At 38.9% G+C, this 13,184-nt stretch overlaps 1 protein-coding gene across 1 annotated transcript in view; it reads left to right on the plus strand.

The window, feature by feature from the left end:
• The first annotated feature begins 3,041 nt into the window (after nucleotides 1-3,041).
• Nucleotides 3,042-13,184, plus strand: part of LOC111168024 (DDB1- and CUL4-associated factor 12-like protein 2) — a 216,700-nt gene continuing 206,557 nt past the window's right edge. The window contains exon 1 of the transcript XR_016391277.1: nucleotides 3,042-3,598. The gene's annotated coding sequence lies outside the window, so the exon portion shown is untranslated. The remainder of the gene's footprint in view (nucleotides 3,599-13,184) is intronic.

Raw genomic sequence — 13,184 nt, forward strand, 5'->3', positions numbered from 1 at the left:
CTCAAAGAATCAGCATTTAGTTTTATTGATCTTTGCAATTTTTTCCTTCATTTCTTTTTCATTTATTTCTGATTTGATCTTTATGATTTCTTTTCTTCTGCTAAATTTGGGGAGTTTTTGTTCTTCATTCTCCAATTGCTTTAGGTGTAAGTTTAGATTGTTTATTTCATATGTTTCTTGTTTCTTCATGTAGGCTTGTATTGCTGTAAAGTTTCCTCTTAAAACTGATTTTGCTGCATCCCATAGGTTTTGGGTCATCGTGTCTCCATTGTCATTTGTTTGTAGGTACTTTTTGATTTCCTCTTTGATTTCTTCAGTGATCACTTCGTTATTAAGTAGTGTATTGTTTAGCCTCCATGTGTTTGTATTTTTTACAGGTCTTTTCCTGTAATTGATATCTCGTCTCATAGCGTTGTGGTTGGAAAAGATACTTGATGCAATTTCAATTTTCTTAAATTTACCAAGGCTTGATTTGTGACCCAAGATATGATCTATCCTGGAGAATGTTCCATGAGCATGAGCACTTGAGAAAAATGTGTATTCTGTTGTTTTTGGATGGAGTGTCCTCTAAATAACAATTAAGTCCATCTTGTTTAATGTATCATTTAAAGCTTGTGTTTCCTTATTTATTTTCATTTTGGATGATCTGTCCATTGGTGAAAGTGGAGTGTTAAAGTCCCCTAGTATGAATGTGTTACTGTCGATTTCCCCTTTTATGGCTGTTAGTATTTGCCTTATGTATTGAGGTGCTCCTATGTTGGGTGCATAAATATTTACAATTGTTATATCTTCTTCTTGGATCGATCCCTTGATTGTTATGTAGTGTCCTTCTTTGTCTCTTCTAATAGTCTTTATTTTAAAGTCTATTTTGTCTGATATGAGAATTGCTACTCCAGCTTTCTTTTGGTTTCCATTTGCATGGAATACCTTTTTCCATCCCCTCACTTTCAGTCTGTATGTGTCCCTAGGTCTGAAGTGGGTCTCTTGTAGACATCATATATACGGGTCTTGTTTTTGTATCCATTCAGCCAGTCTGTGTCTTTTGGTGGGAGCATTTAATCCATTTACATTTAAGGTAATTATCAATATGTATGTTCCTTTTCCCATTTTCTTAATTGTTTTGGGTTTGTTATTGTAGGTCTTTTCCTTCTCTTGTGTTTCTTGCCTAGAGAAGATCCTTTAGCATTTGTTATAAAGCTGGTTTGGTGGTGCTGAACTCTCTCAGCTTTTGCTTGTCTGTAAAGATTTTAATTTCTCCATCAAATCTGAATGAGATCCTTGCTGGGTGGAGTAATCTTGGTTGCAGGCTTTTCTCCTTCATGACTTTAAATATGTCCTACCAGTCCCTTCTGGCTTGCAGAGTTTCTGCTGAAAGATCAGCTGTTAACTTTATGGGGATTCCCTTGTGTGTTATTTGTTGTTTTTCCCTTGCTGCTTTTAATACGTTTTCTTTGTATTTAATTTTTGACAGTTTGATTAATATGTGTCTTGGCGTGTTTCTCCTTGGATTTATCGTGTATGGGACTCTCTGTGCTTCCTGGACTTGATTAACTATTTCCTTCCCCATATTAGGGAAGTTTTCAACTATAATCTCTTCAAATAGTTTCTCAGTCCCTTTTGTTTCTTCTTCTTCTTCTGGAACCCCTATAATTCGAATGTTGGTGCATTTAATGTTGTCCCAGAGGTCTCTGAGACTGTCCTCAGTTCTTTTCATTCTTTTTTCTATATTCTGCTCTGCAGTAGTTATTTCCACTACTTTATCTTCCAGGTCACTTGTCCGTTCTTCTGCCTCAGTTATTCTGCTATTGATCCCTTCTAGAGTATTTTTGATTTCATTTATTGTGTTGTTCATGGTTGCTTGGTTCCTCTTTAGTTCTTTTAGGTCCTTGTTAAATGTTTCTTGAATTTTCTCTATTCTATTTCCAAGATTTTGGATCATCTTTACTATCATTATTCTGAATTCTTTTTCAGGTAGACTGCCTATTTCCTCTTCATTTATTAGGTCTGGTGGGTTTTTATCTTGCTCCTTCATCTGCTGTGTGGTTTTCTGTCTTTTCATTTTGCTTATCTCACTGTGTTTGGGTTCTCCTTTTTGCAGGCTGCAGGTTCGTAGTTCCCGTTGTTTTTGGTGTCTGTCCCCAGTGGCTAAAGTTGGTTCAGTGGCTTGTGTTGGCTTCCTGGTGGAGGGGACTAGTGCCTGTGTTCTGGTGGATGAGGCTCGATCTTGTCTTTCTGGTGGGCAGGTCCACGTGTGGTGGTGTGTTTTGGGGTGTCTGTGGCCTTATTATGATTTTAGGCAGCCCCTCTGCTAATGGGTGGGTTTGTGTTCCTGTCTTGCTAGTTGTTTGGCAAAGGGTGTCCAGCACTGTAGCTTGCTGGTCGTTGAGTGAAGCTGGGTGTTGGTGTTGAGATGGAGATCTCTGGTAGATTTTTGCCGTTTGATATTACGTGGAGCTGGGAGGTCTGTTGTGGACCAGTGTCCTGAAGTTGGCTCTCCCACCTCAGAGGCACAGCACTGACTCCTAGCTGGAGCACCAAGAGCCTTTCATCCACACGGCTCAGAATAAAAGTGAGAAAAAGTAGAAAGAAAAAAAGAAAGAAAGAAAGAAAGAGGATAAAAGAAAGTAAAATAAATTAAGGTAAAGTAAAATAAAGTTATTAAAATAATTATTAAGAGAAAAATTTTTAAGTTAAAAAAACAAAAATGGACGGATAGAACTGTAGGACAAGTGGTGAAAGCAAAGCTATACAGACAAAATCTCATACAGAAGCATATACATACACACTCACAAAAAGAGGAAAAGGGGAAAAAATCATAAATCTTGCTCTAAAAGTCCACCTCCTCAATTTGGGATGATTCATTGTCTATTCATGTATTCCACAGATGCAGTGTACATCAAGTTGATTGTGGAGATTTAATCCGCTGCTCCTGAGGCTGCTGGAAGAGATTTCCGCTTCTCTTCTTTGTTTGCACAGCTCCCGGGTTTCAGCTTTGGATTGGGCCCCGCCTCTGCGTGTAGGTCGCCGGAGGGTGTCTGTTCTTCGCTCAGACAGGACGGGGTTAAGGGAGCCGCTGATTCAGGGCCTGGGGGGAGGGAGGGGCATTGAGTGCGGGGCGGGCCTGCAGCGGCAGAGGCCGGAGTGACGTTGCACCAGCGTGAGGCGCGCCGTACGTTCTTCGTTCTTCCGGGAGAGTTGTCCCTGGATGCCGGGACGCTGGCAGTGGCGGGCTGCACAGGCTCCCGAGAAGTGGGGTGTGGATGGTGACCTGTGGTCGCACACAGGCCTCTCGGTGGCGGCAGCAGCAGCCCTAGCGTCTCCTGCCCGTCTCTGGGGTCTGCGCTTTTAGCCGCGGCTCGCGCCTGTCTCTGGAGCTCCTTTAAGCAGCGCTCTTAATCCCCTCTCCTCACGCACCAGGAAACAAAGAGGGAAGAAAAATCTCCTGCCTCTTAAAGGCAGGTCCAGACTTTTCCCCGGACTCCCTCCCAGCTAGCTGTGGCGCACTAATCCCCTGCAGGCTGTGTTCACGCTGCCAGTCCTCTCCCTGCCCTCCGACCGAAGCCCGAGCCTCAGCTCCCAGCCCCGTTCTGCCTGTCGGGTGAGTAAACAAGCCTCTCGGGCTGGTGAGTGCCGGTCGGCACTGATCCTCTGTGCGGGAATCTCTCCGCTTTGCCCTCTGCACCCCTGTTGCTGTGCCCTCCTCCGCGGCCCCGAAGCTCCCCCCCTCTGCCACCCGCAGTCTCCGCCCGCGAAGGGGCTTCCTGGTGTGTGGGAACCTTTCCTCCTTCACAGCTCCCTCCCACTGGTGCAGGGCCCGTCCCTATTCTTTTGCCTCTGTTTATTCTTTTTTCTTTTGCCCTACCCAGGTACGTGGGGAGTTTCTTGCCTTTTGGGAGGTCTGAGGTCTTATGCCAGCGTTCAGTAGGTGTTCTGTAGGAGTTGTTCCACATGTAGATGTATTTCTGATGTATCTGTGGGGAGGAAGGTGATCTCTGCGTCTTACTCTTCCACCATCCCCCGCCCCCCGCCCCCAGGTTCAAAGAAATATCTTTAACTACAATTTCAATTGCCATTCCATTACTCAAGTCAACAAAACATTTGTGGAGAGAGTCTTTTCACCCTTCCTCTCAAGTCACCATCAAAAATTTGCCTGTTAATTGTGTTTGCACATGTTTATCTGTAAATGTTAATTGAAAGTATGTACAGTTTCTGAGAAAGTGAACAGTTTCCAGAAGTTTTGGAGATGCTTTGATGAGGTTTCCTTCCCAAAATTTAAATTTACACTTTAATTATATTTTTTCTATAAATGCCATCACACATGAGCAATGAGAGTCTAGCTGTTTGAGGGGAAATAATGCTTTACAATAACTGCCTTTTGTTGACAAGTTAAGCAATTGATACATTTTTAATTATAACACCTTGGAGCTTTTAAAGAAGTATCGAAGCTTTAAGCAGTGAGAACCTCTGAAGCAAGACTTTCTATTGCTTTTTGTCAGGTTGATATAAATTTGCCTCAGGCAGCGCTACTGGCCAAAAAACAATTTGAGTAGATTAAAAACCAAGGCAGATGGGCTTCTATAAATTGAGAGTGATCAATTCATAGATAGTTTTCATTGTAACTAGTTTTGACCATTATTTAAATGTAATGTATTATTTAACCAAGCTCTTTTATTAATGGCTCATTTTTATGAATTCCTTATTAATGACTCAGGAAGAGCTGAAAGATCCTATAGAGCAGCTACAATTAACAAGTGAAAATAAATCCTAAATCTCTTTCTCTCTCTCACATATATCATCTATGGTATATTTGTGTATATTATACACTTATCTGTAGACATAGATATTTAACTGTATTTATAAGGTATGCATGCAGTATGCAACTATTTTTCCACTGGGCAAAGGCCACTTTATGACACAATCCTGATTGAATCTATAAACTTTCTTAAAAGCCTTGAAGATTATAAAAACGATGCAGGGAAAAGTAAGAAGCAACCCAGTGCAGTAATGAGGAGGCAGTCATGCTTCAGTGATTTTCTTAAAAGTATGGATACTCCCTGGATATACTAGAAAGAGTAGCTCCTAGGAAATATAAGAGAAAGAAAGCTGTGTCACAAGAAGTGGAATTATAATTGGAGTACCATTTATTAAGGCAATATATCATAACGTAAATCTCTGCTCTAATTTAATATCCCAATAGCATCCTCTTCTAGTATCTCTTCCATATTCTTCAGAACAGCCCTGTTCCCATATCCTCAATGGCTACCTAACATCTTTTACTTTTCAACCAAGTTCAACCCTTATTAAAACTTGCTATGAAGGGAAAAGCTAAGAAACCTTTTTGTCGTAAGATGCTTATTCATTCATTTTTACCCTTTCACTAAAAAAATATTTATTAAGGGCTTATGAAGTGTCAGACACTAGATGCTAAGCAGGGGTTTAGTGAGGTCTAAAAGCTTACATAGGGCTTCCCTGGTGGTGCAGTGGTTGAGAGTCCGCATGCCAATGCAGGGGACACGGTTCGTGCCCCGGTCCGGGAAGATCCCACATGCCGCGGAGCGGCTGGGCCCGTGAGCCATGGCCGCTGAGCCTGCGTGTCCGGAGCCTGTGCTCCGCAACGGGAGAGGCCACAACTGTAAGAGACCCGCGTACCGCAAAAAAAGAAAAAGCTTACACGATTTTGATAGGCCCACTTTGCAAAGAAGACTACAAAATTATAAATACAAAATTACATGCAGTGCCTTGAAAAGGGCCTATGCAAATGAGAGTCCCTGAAGTTTAAGTTTCATTAGCTTCATAGCAGTAATTCCAACTCTCGTGCTAGTGATACAAGAGTGACACAATAGAAAGTTCTGCCTTCATGGAACTGGTATTCTAATAGAGGAGGTATAATAAACAAATACATATATTCAACGATGTCACATATAAAGAAAAATTGATAGCGTTAAGAGGTTTGCCAGTGGTGGGTTGCTGTTTTAGATAAGATTCTCAGAAAATACATCTCAAGAAAGTGACATTTGAGCAGAAGCCTTAATGATTTAATGGAATGAGCCTTGGTTGTAGGCAGAGAGTACAGAAAGTGTAAAAGCCCAGATATGAGAGCAAGTTTGGCGTGTTCCAAGGAATATCAAAAAGACAGGGTAGGAGTGGGGCAAGTCAAGGTAAGTCTTGTAAGCTATGATCAATTTTAGGTTTGTTTCCAGTGATGGAAAGTTTCCAGTGATGAAAAACCACTGGAAGTGTGGACCAAGAAATGCCCTGATTTACTTTTATGCTCTGGCTTCTTTTTGGTATGAGGCATAAATTCTGATGAGGCTTAAAGTAGTACTTATTAAGTAGTTATCCCAGTATTACCTGGACCAGAAGCCCTTTAATTGTTACAATTAGAGTCACTTTCTGAGCTAAGAACAGAGTGCTTCTCCATACTTGAGACTACCCTGGTTGCCCTATCCACCTCCATTTGCTACCATGCATTAATTATGGATTTTGTTATCAACTCAGATCTTGGTATCTCATTTCTGGCTGTCATATCTCATTGTCTACCTATGTGCCAAGACCTTTGAACACTAACTATCCACCTAAATGTACCTCACTTTTCTTCCTAATGCTTGTATCTCCCACGGTTATTTAACTATGTGACTTGTCTTAATATGCATCCCAGTCAGTGCCCCCTTACTGTCTTTAATTCACAGCCTATGAAATTCAAATGCTGTACAGTTGTTTGAAAAACAAAAGATCTAAAAGTGATACAAGAAACGTGTGTGTGTGTGTGTGTTTATCTGTGTGTGTGAGAGAGAAAGAGAAAGATGTGGCTATGTAAACATAATACTAATCAATTAGCATTATATATGCTAACTACTTACAATTTATGCCTATTTATCCTGAAAAAAATTCATGAATGCCATTAAATATACATCAGATTAAGTTGGTTATAAGTGTCATTTGATTAAAATAGTAACTGGTATATATGTGTAGTCAGAATTCTTAGTTTCTTATTCATGTACTAAAGTTGCTTTTCCATGAGTTAAATAAAATAAAGGAATTAATGGTCTAAAATGGTATCAACGTATCTGAAGGGCAGCATGTTTTCTTTTGGGAACCCAAACTGGATTATGTTGATTCTTTAAGTGAATAGAGTGAGTTCCTTGATTTGGTTGGTGCTAGTCTATCCTTAGTTCTTACAAAATCTTAAAGAAAACCAGTTGTATAAAAGGTACACTATTTTCTTTTTCTAGGGAGTGGTTTCCTGGAATTTGTTTTGTGATTTTGTTTCGAGCTATTTTACATTTTATGTGGCAATTCTTTACTTTATAAAAGCAATAATTAGATAGCTCTGGGAAGCTTGTTATGTTAATTGCATTATTGATTTGTAATGAAAAGAAAATAGAAATGCAGTTATTACCTGAAGTGACAGAATAGAGTACCAATTTCTACTGTCATCACTGAAGCAAAATCTAAATTACCAAAAAAGGTGAATGTTACCATACAATGGAGTGATAGTCTCCTCAACAAATGGTGCTGAAACAACTAGACATATACATGCAAAAAAATAAAATCTAGATACAGGCCTTAAACATTTCACAAAATTACCTCAAAATGGATCATAGACCTAAATGTACAATACAAAACTATAAGACTCTTGGGAGATATAACATAGGAGAAAACCTAGATGACCGTAGGTATGGTGTTACCTTTTTAGGTACAACACCAAAGGCATGGCCCATGAAATAAATGATTGATGAGCTAGCTGGGCTTCATTACAATTAAGAACTTCTGATCTGTGAAAGACAATATCAAGAGAATTAAAAGACAACCATAGACTAGGAGAAAATATTTGTAAAAGACACATCTGATAAAGGACTGCTATCCATGATATACAAAGAACACTTAAAACTCAAAAATAAGAAAACAAACAACGTGATTAAAAAATGGTCATAAGCCTTTAACAGACACCTCATGGAAGAAGATACACAGATGGCAAATAAGCACATGAAAAGATGTTCCACATCATTTGTTATTAGGAAAACACAAGTTAAAACAATGAGATATCACTACACATCTATTAGAATGGTCGAAGTCCAGAACACTGAGAACACCAAATGCTGACAAAGAAGTGGAGCAACAGGAACATTCCTACATTCCTCCTGGGAGTGCAAAATCATACGGCCACTTTGGAAGACAGTTTCTTACAAAACTAAACATGCTCTTACCATAAGATCTAGAAATCACACTCCTTGGTATTTACCCAATGGAGATGAAAACTTATGTCCACAAAAAACCCTGCACATGGATGTTTATAGCAGCTTTTCATCATTGCCAAAGCTTGGAAGCAACCAAGATGTCCTTCAGTAGGTGAATGGATAAATAAACTGAGGTACACTCAGACAATGAAATTTCATTCAGCGCTAAAAAGCAATGAACTATCAAGCCATGAAAAGACATGGAGACATGGAGGAAAGTTAAATTGCATATTACTAAGCGAAAGATGCCAATCTGAAAATGCTACATACTGTGTGATTCCAACAAGGTGACATTCTGGAAAAGGCAAAACTATTGAGACAGTAAAACGATCCATTGTTGCCATGGGTTAGTGGGTTGTGAGGGATGAATGGGTGGAGGACAGAGGATTCTTAGGGCAGTGAAAATACTCTGTGTGATATTATTATAATGGATATGTCATAATACTTTTATCAAAACCCATAGAATGCACAACACCAAGAGTGAACCCTAAGGTAAACTATGGACATTGGGTGATTAGGATGTATCATCCTTAGTAAAAAATGTACTATTTTGGTGAGTAATGTTGATAATGAAGGGAGCTGTGCATGCATGAAGGTAGGGCGTATGTGAGAATTCTCTGTACTTTCCTCTCAATTTTGTTATAAACATAAAACTGCCCTAAAAAAAACTAGTCTTTTTAAAAAAGGTGAGTGTTACATTGATTCAAATAATGTGAAATGAATGTGATAGTATTCTGCTTTCATGCATGATATAGCTACAAAAAATCTTATGGAACCCATTTAAAAATATATATATTTTTTACTATTCTAGCCTTAAATTATTAAATTGGATAAGTTTCTTTAAATTTTTCTCAATGTGTGGAACAGTCTCAATTAACCAGTGTATTGGTTTCCTGTAGAAGTAGACATCAATTTGGTATGGGCCAGGAAGTATGCACTTGGACATATAAGTCTTTTCTAAGTCTGATGGGGGAACAATAGATTGCTTTTCAGATCTAAGCTGTCATAAATTTTAATTAAGAATGGAATCAGGGCTTCCCTGGTGGCGCAGTGGTTGAGAGTCCACCTGCTGATGCAGGGGACACAGGTTCGTGCCCCGGTCCGGGAAGATCCCACATGCCGCGGAGCGACTGGGCCCGTGAGCCATGGCCGCTGAGCCTGCGCGTCCGGAGCCTGTGCTCCGCAATGGGAGAGGCTACAACAGTGAGAGGCCCGCATACTGAAAAAAAAAAAAAAAAAAAAAAAAAGAATGGAATCAGTTATATCAAGGTAAAAGCTACAAGTGCTGCCCTGTGAGCTATTTAAAGTTAGAGTATTTAACATAAGATTAGTCAAAGCAGGTAAAAACATTTTGCTAGAAAAACACAATATCAAGGTCTCAGTTCTGGTTTCTAACTCTGAGTTGGCACATGACTTATTCTACTGATAAGCATCTAGATTAAAAAGGCAGTAGGAATGCAAAACTGAGAAACTCAGCCTACCAGTGCATTTAGCTCTATGTATTAGGAATGTGCATAATAATGCCAGAAAGAGTACTAATTATAACACTCACAGTTTCAAACTATTGTGATTCCAATAAGTGTTTAATGCTCTATTATCTTAACATTCATACCATCTACACAGATTATTTTAATGTATTGAAATGACCAGTCAGTTCAATTTCTTACATCCCACTCCAAAAGATATTCAATTAAAACATCTGTAAAACCAATTTGAGGAATATCTCCCTCTGCTACATAACTTAATTTTATAATTTAATAAAAAATTATCAGTTTAGTAGCCCAATATAGAGATAGCTTGAAAAGTGATAATTTAATATAATACTGCCTACTTTCCTACAGCATGCATTTCAAGTATATCCAGCTGCTGATACAGTTGTCTCAAATGTTTTTTTCCATCAAAATTCTTCTAAGTAGAAGAGGAGGATTTATATATTCAGTGATCTGGCAGCATAATTAAAACTATCTCTAAGGCAGGGTTCTACGGATGGATTTTTGACAGGATGTCTATTTTCAATCAGTACATACCATATAAATGTGAATATCTCCTTGTATGCGGCTATATTCATAACTATAGTAATAACACATCTTGGGACTGTAAATTTGAGGTTGAGGTATGGCCAGCTAAGTTTTTATGAGTATCCTTTGTGTTTGGCCATCTAACTCTATTGTCTTGTTATAACCAGTTAGCAACAAAATTGATCATGTGCTAATATAAGATGTGATTTGTTACGAGAAATGTGAAAAGTAATTTTTCAAGAGAAACCTGAAATTTGACTTTTCAAGGTAAACTAAAAGAGGAACGGTTAAAAGTATTGTGAAGCTCTACTGGTTATTCTGTATGTTTGAATCACAGTTGAGCTTGATTTTATTCAAATTTCTCGTTTAAGATAAAGCCACTGTTTGTGCCAGTCTAATGAGCAATTATAGAAAATGAAGTGGCAATAGTAGTGCATCCTGTAGGAGACAAGTCAGAGTCTCACACATGAGAATGTCAGGCAGTGAAACCAAGTGCCTCATTATTAGTAAGCCTGAAGTTTAATACCTAGTACTTTTCCTGATGTTCTGTTTGACCTTTGGCAAGTTGTTTTTATCTCTCTGCCTTATATCCAGTGTTGGAAAACAAGGGCAGCAAATAGTCCCTTCTGATGTGAAGGGCTGAAAAAAAGTAAGATGACTTTCAAACTTAGCATTATATGCCAAACTAAGCAGCCTGAAAGCTTTGTCATGTTGTTATTAATTATAATGAGTAATTATTTTTACTAACCACTGTCACTAACCCATGGTCATAGGATATGCTTGTGTAGTCAGCATGCCAAGGATTGCAGTTCAACTAAAATATGAAGGGGTTTCAAATCTGGCAATAGAAAGTGCATGTATCATAGCCCTTCTATGGGAAATGACCTATTTGTTCGCAGACTTGCCGATCAGTCTGGTCTAAATGAAGAGAGAGTTTTAGGGTCACACTAAACCATTTATTACTGCTGGCTCTAATATTAAATGAGCAAGGAAAACAAACCCCTATCTAGGTGGAAATTAGTTTCACACTCTTCCTCTGCTTTTCAAATCATCAAAACCAAGTGAGTCCTCAAAGCCTGACTGTTTCACAAGCACTTTCTAATGGATTTCAGTATTTTTTTTGGTTTTGTTTCTTGGAAGTATAGCTTCACATTTGTAAGACAAAATGTGTTGGCAATTCAGGTGGCCTTAAAATGAGTATTTGCCTATGAGGGTGTTTTTTTTTTGTCCCCTATCAACCCATGTCATCCTAAAATGCACAGTAGCTGTCTCAGACACTGACTTTTCCACACTGAGGTTCTTTAAAGATTCCTAGCAAAATGTGTGGTTTTTGCAAATGTATATCATACCAATACATCAAATTTAGCCAGGCTAGAATGCCCTTATGCTTATAATGCTGACTATTTATTCCTACTTTCCCTCCTCTTCTGATCTCACCAACTCTTAGCAATACTCTACATGGAGAGGAAAGAAATTAAAGGACATTTATGTAAATGTGGGGATAGCCATGGAAGATATTTGAAAAATTTGTACCTCTGGAGTGGCTGCAATGGTACTAAAGCCTTCCAAAAATTCCATTATTATTGCAAGCACTTGTGTAATTTTCATTCCTTGGATGTCATAAATGAACCTTTTCCATATCAGTTTTCACCAAAAGTTAAACTAATTATATCCATCATTGGTAGTTTTACTGGTTTAAGGTCGAAAAGATACAAAGGAAAAGGATGGGATAAGGAGAGCCTTGCATATAAGTCTAAACTTCCTCAACCAAGAATTTTCTAACGCACCTATATAATGAGAAATAGGAAATAGAAGTTGAGCATGCTATACAATTGGATCTTAAAATGACTAGTCTTCATGGTAGTTTTTCTGGAGAAGAAATATTTAATGCATGTTCAAAAATCCTAATTAAGTGCTTGGGTTTGGCAAGGACAGATTGACTCTTCGAGCCCTTCCAAATTTGGGGGCTTCTGAGAACATTAATATTGAAGCTGAAGGAGATATGCAAGGCAGTCAATTTGATGGAGAGGACTTTGTCATCATTTAAGAAGGGAGGTAAAAATGATGTCTCATGGCTCGCTCCCCAAATTTAAAATTTCAAGCATTAAATATGACAGCTAATTCTGTAGTTTCCTTCTGTACTGTGGATTACAGGAAAATATGAATATTTTCAACTTGTTATTCTCACATTTCACAATCAATTATTAAACACATTTAAAAAAATTATTTATTTATTATTTTTGGCTGTGTTGGGTCTTCGTTGCTGCACATGGGCCTCCTCTAGTTGCAGGGAGCGGGGGCCACTCTTCATTGCAGTGCACGGACTTCTCATTGTGGTGGCTTCTCTTGTTGTGGAGCATGGGCTCTAGGCACGCAGGCTTCAGTAGTTGCAGCACTTGGGCTCAGTAGTTGTGGCTCACAGGCTCTAGAGTGCAGGCTCAGCAGTTGTGGTGCACCGGCTTTAGTTGCTCCGCAGCATGTGGGATCTTCCTGGACCAGGGATTGAACCGGTGTCCCCTGCATTGGCAGGCGGATTCTTAACCACTGTGCCACCAGGGAAGCCCCGTTAAACACATTTTAACTAAAGCTTTTAACTATTTATTCTGTTTTTTAGTTCACACTTACATGGATCCTTAACAAATTGATATTTCTTTTGGCATAGAAAGAAGTTTTATACACAGACTGTGATATTTGACTTCTGAAACCCTTATAGTTTCCATTATCATTTGCCCCGGTATCATCTCATCATCACTATTATAGTTGTTGAGAAGAACACCATGCATTGGTCACCAATGCCAAGGAAAGATTTTGATTACATGAAGGATTAGCAAAGGTCATTACAACGCCAGCCACCAGGTTATAGAAGCCCAAATGTTTCTGCCCACTGCATCTTGGTATCAGAGTTGCCAAGGAAAACACAGCACAGTCA

The sequence above is a fragment of the Delphinapterus leucas genome, chromosome X, assembly GCF_059928025.1.
Source record: "Delphinapterus leucas isolate spDelLeu-1000000601 "Yukka" chromosome X, BTC_Dleu_Yukka2, whole genome shotgun sequence".
NCBI lineage: Eukaryota > Metazoa > Chordata > Mammalia > Artiodactyla > Monodontidae > Delphinapterus > Delphinapterus leucas.